A 16,391-nucleotide genomic window follows, 5' to 3' on the forward strand; every position below is an offset into this window, starting at 1 on the left:
GGCGCTCCCTGTCTCCTTATATTGGGGAGCACTGGGCTCCCTCCCTGTCTCCTAATATTGGGGAGCACTGGGCTCGCCCTGTCTCCTAATATTGGGGAGCACTGGGCTCTCTCCCTGTCTCCTAATATTGGGAGCACTGAGCTCTCCTCCATCTCCTAATATTGGGGAGCACTGGGCCCTAGCCCGTCTCCTAACATTGGGGAGCACAGGGCTCTCTCCCCGTCTCCTAATATTGGGGAGCACTGGGCTCTCCCCGTCTCCAAATATTGGGGAGCACTCGGCTCTCCCTCCGCCTCCTAATATTGGGAGCACTGGGCTCTCCCCGTCTCCAAATATTGGGGAGCACTGGGCTCTCTCCCCGTCTCCTAATATTGGGGAGCACTGGGCTCTCCCCGTCTCCTAATATTGGGGAGCACTGGCCTCTCCCCATCTCCTAATATTGGGGAGCACTGGGCTCTCCCTCCGCCTCCTAATATTGGGGAACACTGGGCTCTCTCCCCATCTCCTAATACTGGGGAGCACTGGGCTCTCCCCGTCTCCAAATATTGGGGAGCACTGGACTCTCCCCATCTCCTAATATTGGGGAGCACTGGGCTCTCCTCCATCTCCTAATATTGGGGAGCACTGGGCTCTCTCCCCGTCTCCTAATATTGGGGAGCTCTTGGCTCTCTCTCCGTTTCCTAATATTGGGGAGCACTGGGCCCTCCATGTCTCCTAATATTGGGGAGAACAGGGCTCTCTCCCTGTCTTCTAATATTGGGGAGCACTGGGCTCTCTCCCCGTCTCCTAATATTGGGGAGCACTGGGCTCTCTCCAAGTCTCCTAATATTGGGGAGCACTGGGCTCTCCCCGTCTCCTAATATTGGGGAGCACTGGGCTCTCTCCCCGCCTCCTAATATTGGGGAGCACTGGGCTCTCCCCGTCTCCTAATATTGGGGAGCACTTGGCTCTCTCTATCTCCTAATATTGGGGAGCATTGGGATTCTTCCCGTCACCTAATATTGGGGAGCACTGGGCTCTCTTCCTGTCTCCTAAAATTGGGGAGCACTGGGCTCTCTCCCCGTCTCCTAATATTGGGGAGCACTGGGCTCTCCCCGTCTCCTAATATTGGGGAGCACTGGGCTCTCCCCATCTCCTAATATTGGGGAGCACTTGGCTCTCTCTGTCTCCTAATATTGGGGATCACTGGGCTCTCCCCGTCTCCTAATATTGGGGATCACTGGGCTCTCTCTGTCTCCTAATATTGGGGAGCACTTGGCTCTCTCTGTCTCCTAATATTGGGGAGCACTGGGCGCTCCCTTTCTCCTAATATTGGGGAGCACTGGGCTCCTTCCCTTTCTCCTAATATTGGGGGCACTGGGCTCTCTCCCCATCTCCTAATATTGGGGAGCACTGGGCCCTCCCCGTCTCCTAATATTGGGGAGCACTGGGCTCCCTCCCCATCTCCTAATATTGGGGAGCACTGGGCTCTCCCTGTCTCCTAATATTGGGGAGCACTGGGCACTCCCTGTCTCCTAATATTGGGGAGCACTGGGCTCTCTCCCGGTCTCCTAATATTGGGGAGCACTGGGCACTCCCTGTCTCCTAATATTGGGGAGCACTGGGCTCCCTCCCTGTCTCCTAATATTGGGGAGCACTGGGCTCTCTCCCTTTCTCCTAATATTGGGGGCCACTGGGCTCTCTCCCTTTCTCCTAATATTGGGGAGCACTGGGCTCCCTCCCTGTCTCCTAATATTGGGGAGCACTGGGCTCTCTCCCTTTCTCCTAATATTGGGGGCCACTGGGCTCTCTCCCTTTCTCCTAATATTGGGGAGCACTGGGCTCTCTCCCTTTCTCCCAATATTGGGGAGCACTGGGCTCTCTACCTTTCTCCTAATATTGGGGAGCACTGGGCTCTCTCCCTGTCTCCTAATATTAGGGAGCACTGGGCTCTCTCTCCATCTCCTAATATTGGGGAGCACTGGGCTCTCTCCCTGTCTCCTAATATTGGGGAGCACTGGGCTCCCCCATCGCCTAATATTGGGGGCTCTCCCCACATCTCCTAATTTTGGGGAGCACTGGGCTCTCTCCCCATCTCTTAATATTGGGGAGCACTGGGCTCTCCCCGCCTCCTAATATTGGGGAGCACTGCGCTCTCTCCATCTCCTAATATTGGGGGGCACTGGGCTCTCCCCATCTCTTAATATTGGGGAGCACTGGGCTCCCCCCATCTCCTAATATTGGGGGGCACTGGGCTCTCTCCGTCTCCTAATATTGTGGGGCACTGGGCTCTCCCCGTCTCCTAATATTGGGGAGCACTGGGCTCTCTCTCTCTCCTAATATTGGGGAGCACTGGGCTCTCCCCGTCTCCTAATATTGGGGAGCACTGGGCTCCCTCCCTGTCTCCTAATATTGGGGAGCACTGGGCTCCCCCCCGCCATCTCCTAACATTGGGTGGCACTGGGCTCTCCCCCCAGCTCCTAATATTGGGGAGCACTGGGCACTCCCTGTCTCCTAATACTGGGGAGCACTGGGCTCTCTCCCGGTCTCCTAATATTGGGGAGCACTGGGCACTCCCTGTCTCCTAATATTGGGGAGCACTGGGCTCCCTCCCTGTCTCCTAATATTGGGGAGCACTGGGCTCTCTCCCTTTCTCCTAATATTGGGGAGCACTGGGCTCTCTCCCTTTCTCCTAATATTGGGGAGCACTGGGCTCTCTCCCTTTCTCCTAATATTGGGGAGCACTGGGCTCTCTCCCTTTCTCCTAATATTGGGGAGCACTGGGCTCTCTCCCTGTCTCCTAATATTAGGGAGCACTGGGTTCTCTCTCCATCTCCTAATATTGGGGAGCACTGGGCTCTCTCCCTGTCTCCTAATATTGGGGATCACTGGGCTCTCTCCCCGTCTTCTAATATTGGGGAGCACTGGGCTCCCCCATCGCCTAATATTGGGGAGCACTGGGCTCCCCCCATCTCCTAATATTGGGGAGCACTGGGCTCCCCCCATCTCCTAATATTGGGGGGCACTGGGCTCTCTCCGTCTCCTAATATTGTGGGGCACTGGGCTCTCCCCGTCTCCTAATATTGGGGAGCACTGGGCTCTCTCTCTCTCCTAATATTTGGGAGCACTGGGCTCTCCCCGTCTCCTAATATTGGGGAGCACTGGGCTCCCTCCCTGTCTCCTAATATTGGGGAGCACTGGGCTCCCCCCCGCCATCTCCTAACATTGGGTGGCACTGGGCTCTCCCCCCAGCTCCTAATATTGGGGAGCACTGGGTTCTCTCCCCATCTCCTAGTATTGGGAGGCACTGGGCTCCCTCCCCATCTCCTAATATTTGGGAGCACTGGCCTCTCCCCGTCTCCTAATATTGGGGAGCACTGGACTCTCACCGCATCTCCTAATATTTGGGCGCACTGGGCTCTCTCTGTCTCCTAATATTGGGGTGCACTGGGCGCTCCCTGTCTCCTAATCTGGGGGAGCACTGGGCTTCCTCCCTGTCTCCTAATATTGGGGAGCACTGGGCGCTCCCTGTCTCCTAATATTGGGGAGCACTAGGCTCTCTCCCTCTCTCCTAATATTGGGGAGCACTGGGCTTCCTCCATCTCCTAATATTTGGGAGCACTGGGCTCTCATCCATCTCCTAATATTGGGAGCACTGGGCTCTCTCTGTGTTTCCTAATATTGGGGCGCACTGGGCTCTCCCTCCATCTCCTAATATTCTGGAGCACTGGGCTCTCCCCGTCTCCTAATATTGGGGAGCACTGGGCTCTCTCCCCATCTCCTAATATTGGGGAGCACTGGGCTCTCTCCGTCTCCTAATATTTGGGCGCACTGGGCGCTCCCTCCATCTCCTAATTTTGGGGAGCACTGGGCTCTCCCTCCGGCTCGTAATATTGGGAGCACTGGGCTCTCCTCCATCTCCTAATATTGGGGAGCACTCGGCTCTCCCTGTCTCCTAATATTGGGGAGCACTGGGCTCTTCCTGTCTCCTAATTTTGGGGAGGACTGGCCCCTCCCCATCTCCTAATAATGGGGTGCACTGTGCTCTCACCATCTCCTAATATTGGGGAGCGCTGGGCTCTCCCCGTCTCCTAATGTTGGGGAGCACTGGGTTCTCGCTCTATCTCCTAATATTGGGGAGCACTGGGCTCTCCCTCCGTCTCCTAATATTGGGGAGCACTGGCCTCTCCCTCTCTCCTAATATTGGGGAGCACTGGGCTCTTCCTGTCTCCTAATTTTGGGGAGGACTGGCCCCTCCCCATCTCCTAATAATGGGGTGCACTGGGCTCTCACCATCTCCTAATATTGGGGAGCTCTGGGCTCTCTCCCTGTCTCCTAATATTGGGAGTACAGGCCTCTCCCTGTCTCCTAATTTTGGGGAGCACTGGGCTCTCCTCGTCTCCTAATATTGGGGAGCACTTGGCTCTCCTCCCATCTCCTAATATTGGGGAGAACTGGGCTCTCTTCCCATCTCCTAATATTGGGGTGCACTGGGCTCTCTCTCCGTCTCCTAATATTGGGGAGCACTGGGCTCTCCTCCCATCTCCTAATATTGGGGAGCACTGGGCTCTCCCCCCGTCTCCTAATATTGGGGAGCACTGGGCTCTCTCCGTCTCCTAATATTGGGGGGCACTGAGCTCTCCTCCCATCTCCTAATATTGGGGAGCACTGGGCTCTCCCTCCGTCCCCTAATATTGGGGAGCACTGGGCTCTCTCCCCATCTCCTAATATTGGGGAGCACTGGGCTCTCCCCGTCTCCTAATATTGGGGAGCACTGGGCTCTCCCTCTGTCTCCGAATATTGGGTAGCACTGGGCTCTCCCTGTCTCCTAATATTGGGGAGCACTGGGCACTCTCCCTCCGTCTCCTAATATTGGGGAGCACTGGGCTCTCCCTCCGTCCCCTAATATTGGGGAGCACAGGGCTCTCCCCCTGTCTCCTAATATTGGGGAGCATTGGGCTCTCTCCCCGTCTCCTAATATTGGGGAGCACTGGGCTCTCTCCCCGTGTCCTAATATTGGGGAGCACTGGCCTCTCTCCCCATCTCCTAATATTGGGGAGCACTGGGCTCTCTCCCTGTCTCCTAATATTTGGGAGCATTGGGCTCTCTCCCCATCTCCTAATATTGGGGAGCACTGGGCTCTCCCCGTCTCTTAATATTGGGGAGCACTGGGCTCTCCCTCCGTCTCCTAATATTGGGGAGCACTGGGCTCCCCCCATCTCCTAATATTGGGAGCACTGGGCTCTGCCCATCTCTTAATATTGGGAAGCACTCGGCTCTCCCTGTCTCCTAATATTGGGGAGCACTGGGCTCTCTCCCCATCTCCTAATATTGGGGAGCACTGGGATATCCCTCCATCTTCTAATATTGGGGGGCACTGGGCTCTCTCCCCGTCTCCTAATATTGGGGAGCACTGGGCTCCCTCCCTGTCTCCTAATATTGGGGAGCACTGGGCTCCCTCCCTGTCTCCTAATATTGGGGAGCACTGGCCTCTTCTTGTCTCCTAATATTGGGGGGCACTGGGCTCTCTCCCCATCTCCTAATATTGGGGAGCAATGGGGTCTCCCTGTCTCCTAATATTGGGGAGCACTGGGCTCTCCCTCTCTCCTAATATTGGGGAGCACTGGGCTCTCCCTGTTTCCTAATATTGGGGAGCACTGGGCTCTCTCTGTGTTTCCTAATATTGGGGAGCACTGGGCTCTCTCTGTGTTTCCTAATATTCGGGAGCACTGGGCTCTCCCTCCATCTCCTAATATTGGGGAGCACTGGGCTCTCTCTGTGTTTCCTAATATTCGGGAGCACTGGGCTCTCCCTGTCTCCTAATATTGGGGAGCACTGGGCTCTCTCTGTGTTTCCTAATATTCGGGAGCACTGGGCTCTCTCTGTGTTTCCTAATATTCGGGAGCACTGGGCTCTCCCTCCATCTCCTAATATTCGGGAGCACTGGGCTCTCCCTGTCTCCTAATATTGGGGAGCACTGGGCTCTCTCTGTGTTTCCTAATATTCGGGAGCACTGGGCTCTCCCTGTCTCCTAATATTGGGGAGCACTGGACTCTCACCGCATCTCCTAATATTTGGGCGCACTGGGCTCTCTCTGTCTCCTAATATTGGGGAGCACTGGGCGCTCCCTGTCTCCTAATATGGGGGAGCACTGGGCTTCCTCACTGTCTCCTAATATTGGGGAGCACTGGCCTCTCCCTGCCTCCTAATATTGGGGAGCACTGGCCTCTCCCTCTCTCCTAATATTGGGGGACACTGGGCTCTCTCCGCGTCTCCTAATATTGGGGAGCACTGGGCTCTATCCCCATCTCCTAATATTGGGGAGCACTGGGCTCTCCGCCCATCTCCTAATTTGGGGGGCACTGGGCTCTCTCCCCGTCTCCTAATATTGGGGAGCACTGGGCTCTCTCCCCATCTCCTAATATTGGGGAGCACTGGGCTCTCTCCCTGTCTCCTAATATTGGGGAGCACTGGGCTCCCCCATCTCTTAATATTGGGGGGCTCTCCCCCCAACTCCTAATATTGGGGAGCACTGGGCTCTCTCCCCATCTCTTAATATTGGGGAGCACTGGGCTCTCTCCGTCTCCTAATATTGGGGAGCACTGGGCTCCCCCCACATCTCCTAATATTGGGGAGCACTGGGCTCTCTCCGTCTCCTAATATTGGGGAGCCATGGGCTCTCCCTCCATCTCCTAATATTGGAGAGCAATTGGCTCTCTCCCCCTCTCCTAATATTGGGGAGCACTGGGCTCTCCCCGTCTCCTAATATTGGGGAGCACTGGGCACTCCCTCCATCCCCTAATATTGGGGAGCACTGGGCTCTCTCCCCGTCTCCTAATATTGGGGAGCACTGGGCTCTTCCTCCGTCCCCTAATATTGGGGAGCACTGGGCTCTCTCCCGGTCTCCTAATATTGGGGAGCATTGGGCTCTCTCCCCATCTCCTAATATTGGGGAGCACTGGGCTCTCTCCCCGTGTCCTAATATCAGGGAGCACTGGGCTCCCTCTCCATCTCCTAATATTGGGGGGCACTGGGCTCTCTCCCGGTCTCCTAATATTGGGGAGCACTGGGCTCTCCCCGTCTCCCAATATTGGGGAGCACTGGGCTCTCCCTGTCTCCTAATTTTGGGGAGCAATGGGCTCTCTCCCTCTCTCCTAATATTAGGGAGCACTGGGCTCTCTCCCCATCTCCCAATATTGGGGAGCACTGGGCTCTCCCTGTCTACTAATATTGGGGAGCACTGGGTTCTCGCTACATCTCCTAATATGGGGGAGGACTGGGCTCTCTGTCACCCAATATTGGGGAGCACAAGGCTCTCTCCGTCTCCTAATATTGGCGGGCACTGGGCTCTTCCCCCCATCTCATAATATTGAGGAGCACTGGGTTCTCTCTCCATCTCCTAATATTGGGGAGCACTGGGCTCTCTCTCCATCTCTTAATATTGGGGAGCACTGTGCTCCCCCCATCTCCTAATATTGAGGAGCACTGGGCTCTCTCTCCATCTCTTAATATTGGGGAGCACTGGGCTCTTCCTGTCTCCTAATTTTGGGGAGAACTGGCCCCTCCCCATCTCCTAATATTGGGGTGCACTGGGCTCTCACCGTCTCCTAATATTGGGGAGCACTGGGCTCTCCCTACGTCTCCTAATATTGGGGAGCACTGGGCTCTCCCTACGTCTCCTAATATTGGGAAGCACTGGCCTCTCCCTCTCTCCTAATATTGTGGGGCACTGTTCTCTCTCCCCATATCCTAATATTGGGGAGCACTGGGTGCTCCCTGTCTCCTAATATTGGGGAGCACTGGCCTCTCCCTGTCTACTAATATTGGGGAGTACTGGATTCTCGCTCCATCTCCTAATATTGGGGAGGACTGCGCTCTCCCTGTCACCCAATATTGGGGAGCACAAGACTCTCTCCGTCTCCTAATATTGGGGAGCACTGGCCTCTCCCTGTCTCCTAATATTGGGGGGCACTGGGCTCTCTCCCTGTCTCCTAATATTGGGGAGCACTGGTCTCTCCCCGTCTCCCAATATTGGGGAGCACTGGGCTCTCCCTGTCTACTAATATTGGGGAGTACTGGATTCTCGCTCCATCTCCTAATATTGGGGAGCACTGGGCTCTCCCTCCGTCTCCTAATATTGGGGAGGACTGCGCTCTCCCTGTCACCCAATATTGGGGACCACAAGGCTCTCTCCGTCTCCTAATATTGGCGGGCACTGGGCTCTCCCCCATCTCCTAATATTGGGGCGCAATGGGCTCTCTTTGTCTCCTAATATTGGGGAGCACTGGGTGCTCCCTGTCTCCTAATATTGGGGAGCACTGGCCTCTTTCTATCTCCTAATATTGGGGAGCACTGGGCTCCTCCCGTCTCCTAATATTGGGGGGCACTGGGCTCTCTCCGTCTCCTAATATTGGGGAGCACTGGGCTCCCCCCATCTCCTAATATTGGGGAGCACCGGACTCTCTCCGTCTCCTAATATTGGGGAGCACTGGGCTCTCTCCGTCTCCTAATATTGGGGAGCACTGGGCTCTCCACACATCTCCTAATATTGGGGAGCACTGGGCTCTCTCCGTCTCCTAATATTGGGGAGCACTGGGCTCCCCCCACATCTCCTAATATTAGGGAGCACTGGGCTCTCTCCGTCTCCTAATATTGGGGAGCCATGGGCTCTCCCTCCATCTCCTAATATTGGAGAGCAATTGGCTCTCTCCCCCTCTCCTAATATTGGGGAGCACTGGGCTCTCACCGTCTCCTAATATTGGGGAGCACTGGGCTCTCCCCGTCTCCTAATATTGGGGAGCACTGGGCACTCCCTCCATCCCCTAATATTGGGGAGCACTGGGCTCTCTCCCCGTCTCCTAATATTGGGGAGCACTGGGCTCTTCCTCCGTCCCCTAATATTGGGGAGCACTGGGCTCTCTCCCGGTCTCCTAATATTGGGGAGCATTGGGCTCTCTCCCCATCTCCTAATATTGGGGAGCACTGGGCTCTCTCCCCGTGTCCGAATATCAGGGAGCACTGGGCTCTCTCCCCGTCTCCTAATATTGGGGAGCACTGGGTTCTCTCTCCATCTCCTAATATTGGGGAGCACTGAGCTCTCCCCGTCTCCTAATATTGGGGAGCACTGGGCTCTCTCCCCATCTACTAATATTGAGGAGCACTGGGCTCCCTCTCCATCTCCTAATATTGGGGGGCACTGGGCTCTCTCCCGGTCTCCTAATATTGGGGAGCACTGGGCTCTCCCCGTCTCTTAATATTGGGGAGCACTGGGCTCTCCCTCCGTCTCCTAATATTGGGGAGCACTGGGCTCCCCCCATCTCCTAATATTGGGAGCACTGGGCTCTGCCCATCTCTTAATATTGGGAAGCACTCGGCTCTCCCTGTCTCCTAATATTGGGGAGCACTGGGCTCTCTCCCCATCTCCTAATATTGGGGAGCACTGGGATATCCCTCCATCTTCTAATATTGGGGGGCACTGGGCTCTCTCCCCGTCTCCTAATATTGGGGAGCACTGGGCTCCCTCCCTGTCTCCTAATATTGGGGAGCACTGGGCTCCCTCCCTGTCTCCTAATATTGGGGAGCACTGGCCTCTTCTTGTCTCCTAATATTGGGGGGCACTGGGCTCTCTCCCCATCTCCTAATATTGGGGAGCAATGGGGTCTCCCTGTCTCCTAATATTGGGGAGCACTGGGCTCTCCCTGTTTCCTAATATTGGGGAGCACTGGGCTCTCTCTGTGTTTCCTAATATTGGGGAGCACTGGGCTCTCTCTGTGTTTCCTAATATTCGGGAGCACTGGGCTCTCCCTCCATCTCCTAATATTGGGGAGCACTGGGCTCTCTCTGTGTTTCCTAATATTCGGGAGCACTGGGCTCTCCCTGTCTCCTAATATTGGGGAGCACTGGGCTCTCTCTGTGTTTCCTAATATTCGGGAGCACTGGGCTCTCTCTGTGTTTCCTAATATTCGGGAGCACTGGGCTCTCCCTCCATCTCCTAATATTCGGGAGCACTGGGCTCTCCCTGTCTCCTAATATTGGGGAGCACTGGGCTCTCTCTGTGTTTCCTAATATTCGGGAGCACTGGGCTCTCCCTGTCTCCTAATATTGGGGAGCACTGGACTCTCACCGCATCTCCTAATATTTGGGCGCACTGGGCTCTCTCTGTCTCCTAATATTGGGGAGCACTGGGCGCTCCCTGTCTCCTAATATGGGGGAGCACTGGGCTTCCTCACTGTCTCCTAATATTGGGGAGCACTGGCCTCTCCCTGCCTCCTAATATTGGGGAGCACTGGCCTCTCCCTCTCTCCTAATATTGGGGGACACTGGGCTCTCTCCGCGTCTCCTAATATTGGGGAGCACTGGGCTCTATCCCCATCTCCTAATATTGGGGAGCACTGGGCTCTCCGCCCATCTCCTAATTTGGGGGGCACTGGGCTCTCTCCCCGTCTCCTAATATTGGGGAGCACTGGGCTCTCTCCCCATCTCCTAATATTGGGGAGCACTGGGCTCTCTCCCTGTCTCCTAATATTGGGGAGCACTGGGCTCCCCCATCTCTTAATATTGGGGGGCTCTCCCCCCAACTCCTAATATTGGGGAGCACTGGGCTCTCTCCCCATCTCTTAATATTGGGGAGCACTGGGCTCTCTCCGTCTCCTAATATTGGGGAGCACTGGGCTCCCCCCACATCTCCTAATATTGGGGAGCACTGGGCTCTCTCCGTCTCCTAATATTGGGGAGCCATGGGCTCTCCCTCCATCTCCTAATATTGGAGAGCAATTGGCTCTCTCCCCCTCTCCTAATATTGGGGAGCACTGGGCTCTCCCCGTCTCCTAATATTGGGGAGCACTGGGCACTCCCTCCATCCCCTAATATTGGGGAGCACTGGGCTCTCTCCCCGTCTCCTAATATTGGGGAGCACTGGGCTCTTCCTCCGTCCCCTAATATTGGGGAGCACTGGGCTCTCTCCCGGTCTCCTAATATTGGGGAGCATTGGGCTCTCTCCCCATCTCCTAATATTGGGGAGCACTGGGCTCTCTCCCCGTGTCCTAATATCAGGGAGCACTGGGCTCCCTCTCCATCTCCTAATATTGGGGGGCACTGGGCTCTCTCCCGGTCTCCTAATATTGGGGAGCACTGGGCTCTCCCCATCTCCCAATATTGGGGAGCACTGGGCTCTCCCTGTCTCCTAATTTTGGGGAGCAATGGGCTCTCTCCCTCTCTCCTAATATTAGGGAGCACTGGGCTCTCTCCCCATCTCCCAATATTGGGGAGCACTGGGCTCTCCCTGTCTACTAATATTGGGGAGCACTGGGTTCTCGCTACATCTCCTAATATGGGGGAGGACTGGGCTCTCTGTCACCCAATATTGGGGAGCACAAGGCTCTCTCCGTCTCCTAATATTGGCGGGCACTGGGCTCTTCCCCCCATCTCATAATATTGAGGAGCACTGGGCTCTCTCTCCATCTCCTAATATTGGGGAGCACTGGGCTCTCTCTCCATCTCTTAATATTGGGGAGCACTGTGCTCCCCCCATCTCCTAATATTGAGGAGCACTGGGCTCTCTCTCCATCTCTTAATATTGGGGAGCACTGGGCTCTTCCTGTCTCCTAATTTTGGGGAGAACTGGCCCCTCCCCATCTCCTAATATTGGGGTGCACTGGGCTCTCACCGTCTCCTAATATTGGGGAGCACTGGGCTCTCCCTACGTCTCCTAATATTGGGGAGCACTGGGCTCTCCCTACGTCTCCTAATATTGGGAAGCACTGGCCTCTCCCTCTCTCCTAATATTGTGGGGCACTGTTCTCTCTCCCCATATCCTAATATTGGGGAGCACTGGGTGCTCCCTGTCTCCTAATATTGGGGAGCACTGGCCTCTCCCTGTCTACTAATATTGGGGAGTACTGGATTCTCGCTCCATCTCCTAATATTGGGGAGGACTGCGCTCTCCCTGTCACCCAATATTGGGGAGCACAAGACTCTCTCCGTCTCCTAATATTGGGGAGCACTGGCCTCTCCCTGTCTCCTAATATTGGGGGGCACTGGGCTCTCTCCCTGTCTCCTAATATTGGGGAGCACTGGTCTCTCCCCGTCTCCCAATATTGGGGAGCACTGGGCTCTCCCTGTCTACTAATATTGGGGAGTACTGGATTCTCGCTCCATCTCCTAATATTGGGGAGCACTGGGCTCTCCCTCCGTCTCCTAATATTGGGGAGGACTGCGCTCTCCCTGTCACCCAATATTGGGGACCACAAGGCTCTCTCCGTCTCCTAATATTGGCGGGCACTGGGCTCTCCCCCATCTCCTAATATTGGGGCGCAATGGGCTCTCTTTGTCTCCTAATATTGGGGAGCACTGGGTGCTCCCTGTCTCCTAATATTGGGGAGCACTGGCCTCTTTCTATCTCCTAATATTGGGGAGCACTGGGCTCCTCCCATCTCCTAATATTGGGGGGCACTGGGCTCTCTCCGTCTCCTAATATTGGGGAGCACTGGGCTCCCCCCATCTCCTAATATTGGGGAGCACCGGACTCTCTCCGTCTCCTAATATTGGGGAGCACTGGGCTCTCTCCGTCTCCTAATATTGGGGAGCACTGGGCTCTCCACACATCTCCTAATATTGGGGAGCACTGGGCTCTCTCCGTCTCCTAATATTGGGGAGCACTGGGCTCCCCCCACATCTCCTAATATTAGGGAGCACTGGGCTCTCTCCGTCTCCTAATATTGGGGAGCCATGGGCTCTCCCTCCATCTCCTAATATTGGAGAGCAATTGGCTCTCTCCCCCTCTCCTAATATTGGGGAGCACTGGGCTCTCACCGTCTCCTAATATTGGGGAGCACTGGGCTCTCCCCGTCTCCTAATATTGGGGAGCACTGGGCACTCCCTCCATCCCCTAATATTGGGGAGCACTGGGCTCTCTCCCCGTCTCCTAATATTGGGGAGCACTGGGCTCTTCCTCCGTCCCCTAATATTGGGGAGCACTGGGCTCTCTCCCGGTCTCCTAATATTGGGGAGCATTGGGCTCTCTCCCCATCTCCTAATATTGGGGAGCACTGGGCTCTCTCCCCGTGTCCGAATATCAGGGAGCACTGGGCTCTCTCCCCGTCTCCTAATATTGGGGAGCACTGGGTTCTCTCTCCATCTCCTAATATTGGGGAGCACTGAGCTCTCCCCGTCTCCTAATATTGGGGAGCACTGGGCTCTCTCCCCATCTACTAATATTGAGGAGCACTGGGCTCCCTCTCCATCTCCTAATATTGGGGGGCACTGGGCTCTCTCCCGGTCTCCTAATATTGGGGAGCACTGGGCTCTCCCCGTCTCCCAATACTGGGGAGCACTGGCCTCTTTCTATCTCCTAACATTGGGGAGCACTGGCCTCTCCCTGTCTCCTAATATTGGGGGGCACTGGGCTCTCTCCCCGTATCCTAATATTCGGGAGCACTGGGCGCTCCCTGTCTCCTAATATTGGGGAGCACTGGCCTCTCCCTGTCTCCTAAAATTGGGGGGCACTGGGCTCTCTCCCGGTCTCCTAATATTGGGGAGCACTGGGCTCTCCCCGTCTCCCAATATTGGGGAGCACTGGGCTCTCTCCCTGTCTCTTAATATTGGGAGCACTGGGCTCTCCCTGTCTACTAATATTGGGGAGCACTGGGTTCTCGCTACATCTCCTAATATGGGGGAGCACTGGGCTCTCCCTCCGTCTCCTAATATTGGGGAGGACTGGGCTCTCTCTGTCACCCAATATTGGGGAGAACAAGGCTCTCTCCATCTCCTAATATTGGCGGGCACTGGGCTCTCCCCCCATCTCCTAATATTGGGGCGCACTGGGCTCTCTATGTCTCCTAATATTGGGGAGCACTGGTGCTCCCTGTCTCCTAATACTGGGGAGCACTGGCCTCTCCCTGTCTCCTAATATTGGGGGGCACTGGGCTCTCTCCCTATCTCCTAATATTGGGGAGCACTGGGCTCCCCCCGTCTCCCAATATTGGGGAGCACTGGGCTCTCTCCCTGTCTCTTAATATTGGGAGCACTGGGCTCTCCCTGTCTCCTAATATTGGGGAGCACTGGCCTCTCCCCGTCTCCTAATATTGGGAGCACTGGGCTCTCCCTCCGTCTCCTAATATTGGGGGGCACTGGGCTCTCCCTCCGTCTCCTAATATTGGGGGGCACTTGGCTCTCCACCCGTCTCCTAATATTGGGGAGCACTGGGCTCTCCCTCCGTCTCCTAATATTGGGGGGCACTGGGCTCTCCACCCGTCTCCTAATAATGGGGAGCACTGGGCTCTCCCTCCGTCTCCTAATATTGGGGGGCACTGGGCTCTCCACCCGTCTCCTAATAATGGGGAGCACTGGGGTCTCCCTCCGTCTCCTAATATTACATAGATACATAGATACATAGAAGATAGGAGCAGGAGTAGGCCATTCGGCCCTTCGTGCCTGCTCCGCCATTCGATGAGATCATGGCTGATCCTTTAATTCAGTATCCCGTCCCCGCCTTCTCTCCGTAACCCTTAACCCCTTTTGCCCGTAGAAATATATCTAATTCCCTCTTAAATATATTTAATGAGCTGGCGTACACTGCCCTCTGTGGCAATGAGTTCCACAGGTTCACCACTCTCTGAGTGAAGAAATTCCCCCTCATCTCTGTCCTAAATGGTTTAGCCCTTATCCTTAAATTATGTCCTCTAGTTCTGTTCTCACCCGCCAAGGGAAACATTCCTTCTGCATCCAGTCTGTCTAGACCTGTCAGAATTTTATACACTTCTATGAGGTCCCCTCTCAATCTTCTAAACTCCAGTGTGTACATCCCTAAACTACATAGTCTCTCCTCATAGGTCATTCCCGCCATTCCTGGTATCAGCCTGGTGAATCGCCGCTGCACCCCCTCCATGGCAAGAACATCCTTCCTCAGATGAGGCGACCAAAACTGTACACAGTACTCGAGGTGTGGTCTCACCAGTGCCCTGTACAGCTGCAGCAAGGTATCCCTGTTCCTGTATTCTAACCCTTTTGCTATGAAGGCCAGCATACCGTTTGCCTTCTTGACCGCCTGTTGCACCTGCATGCTCGCCTTCAGCGACTGGTGTACAAGAACACCCAGGTCTCTCTGTACTTCCCCCTCTCCCAATCTATTGCCATTTAAATAATAATTTGCCCTCCCGTTCCTGCACCCAAGGTGGATAACTTCGCACTTGTCCACATTATAGTGCATCTGCCATTTATCCGCCCAATCGCCCAGTCTGTCCAAATCGCTCTGGAGCTTCCTGGTCTCTTCCTCTGAGCCCACCCCCCCTCCTAGTTTAGTGTCGTCTGCAAATTTGGAAATGCTGCATCCGACTCCCTGATCCAGGTCATTAATGTAAATTGTGAACAGCTGGGGGCCCAGGACAGATCCCTGTGGTACCCCACTTGTTACTGCCTGCCATTCAGAAAATGAGCCGTTTATTCCAACTCTCTGTTTTCTATCTGACAGCCAGTTCCCTATCCACGCCAAAACTTTCCCCTTTATCCCATGAGCCTCAATTTTCCATGCTAATCTTTTATGTGGGACCTTATCGAAGGCCTTTTGGAAGTCCAGGTACACCACATCTACTGGCTCTCCCCCATCTATTCTACCAGTTACTCCCTCAAAAAATTCCAATAGATTAGTCAAGCACGATTTACCCTTTGTAAATCCATGTTGACTCTGTCCTATCCTGTCCCCATTTGCTAAGTGCTCCGCTATTTCATCCTTAATGATGGACTCCAGCATTTTGCCCACAACTGATGTAAGGCTTACAGGTCTGTAATTACCTGCTTTTTCCCTACCCCCCTTTTTGAATAGTGGGGTAACGTTAGCTACCCTCCAATCCATCGGCAGAGCATTGGGCTCTCTCCCCATCTCCTAATATTGGGGAGCACTGGGCTCTCTCCCCGTGTCCTAATATCGGGGCACCCTGGGCTCTCCCCGTCTCCTAATATTGGGGAGCACTGGGTTCTCTCCCCGTGTCCTAATATTGGGGAGCACTGGGCTCTCCTCGTCTCCTAATATTGAGGAGCACTGGGCTGTCTCCCCATCTACTAATATTGAGGCACACTGGGCTCTCTCTCCATCTCCTAATATTGGGGAGCACTGGGCTCTCCCCATCTCCTAATATTGGGGAGCACTGTGCTCCCCCCATCTCCTAATATTGAGGGCACTGGGCTCTCCCCCCATCTCTTAATATTGGGGAGCACTGGCCTCTTTCTGTCTCCTAATATTGGGGAGCACTGGGCTCTCTCCTTGTCTCTTAATATTGGGAGCACTGGCCTCTCCCTGTCTCCTAATATTGGGGAGCACTGGGCTCTCTCCCTCTCTCCTAATATTAGGGAGCACGGGCTCTCTCCCCATCTCCCAATATTGGGGAGCACTGGGCTCTCCATGTCTCCCAATATTGGGG

This window comes from Somniosus microcephalus, chromosome 21 (assembly GCF_052327205.1).
Source record: "Somniosus microcephalus isolate GS21.2 chromosome 21, FLI_Smic_1.0, whole genome shotgun sequence".
NCBI classification, from domain to species: Eukaryota; Metazoa; Chordata; class Chondrichthyes; order Squaliformes; family Somniosidae; genus Somniosus; species Somniosus microcephalus.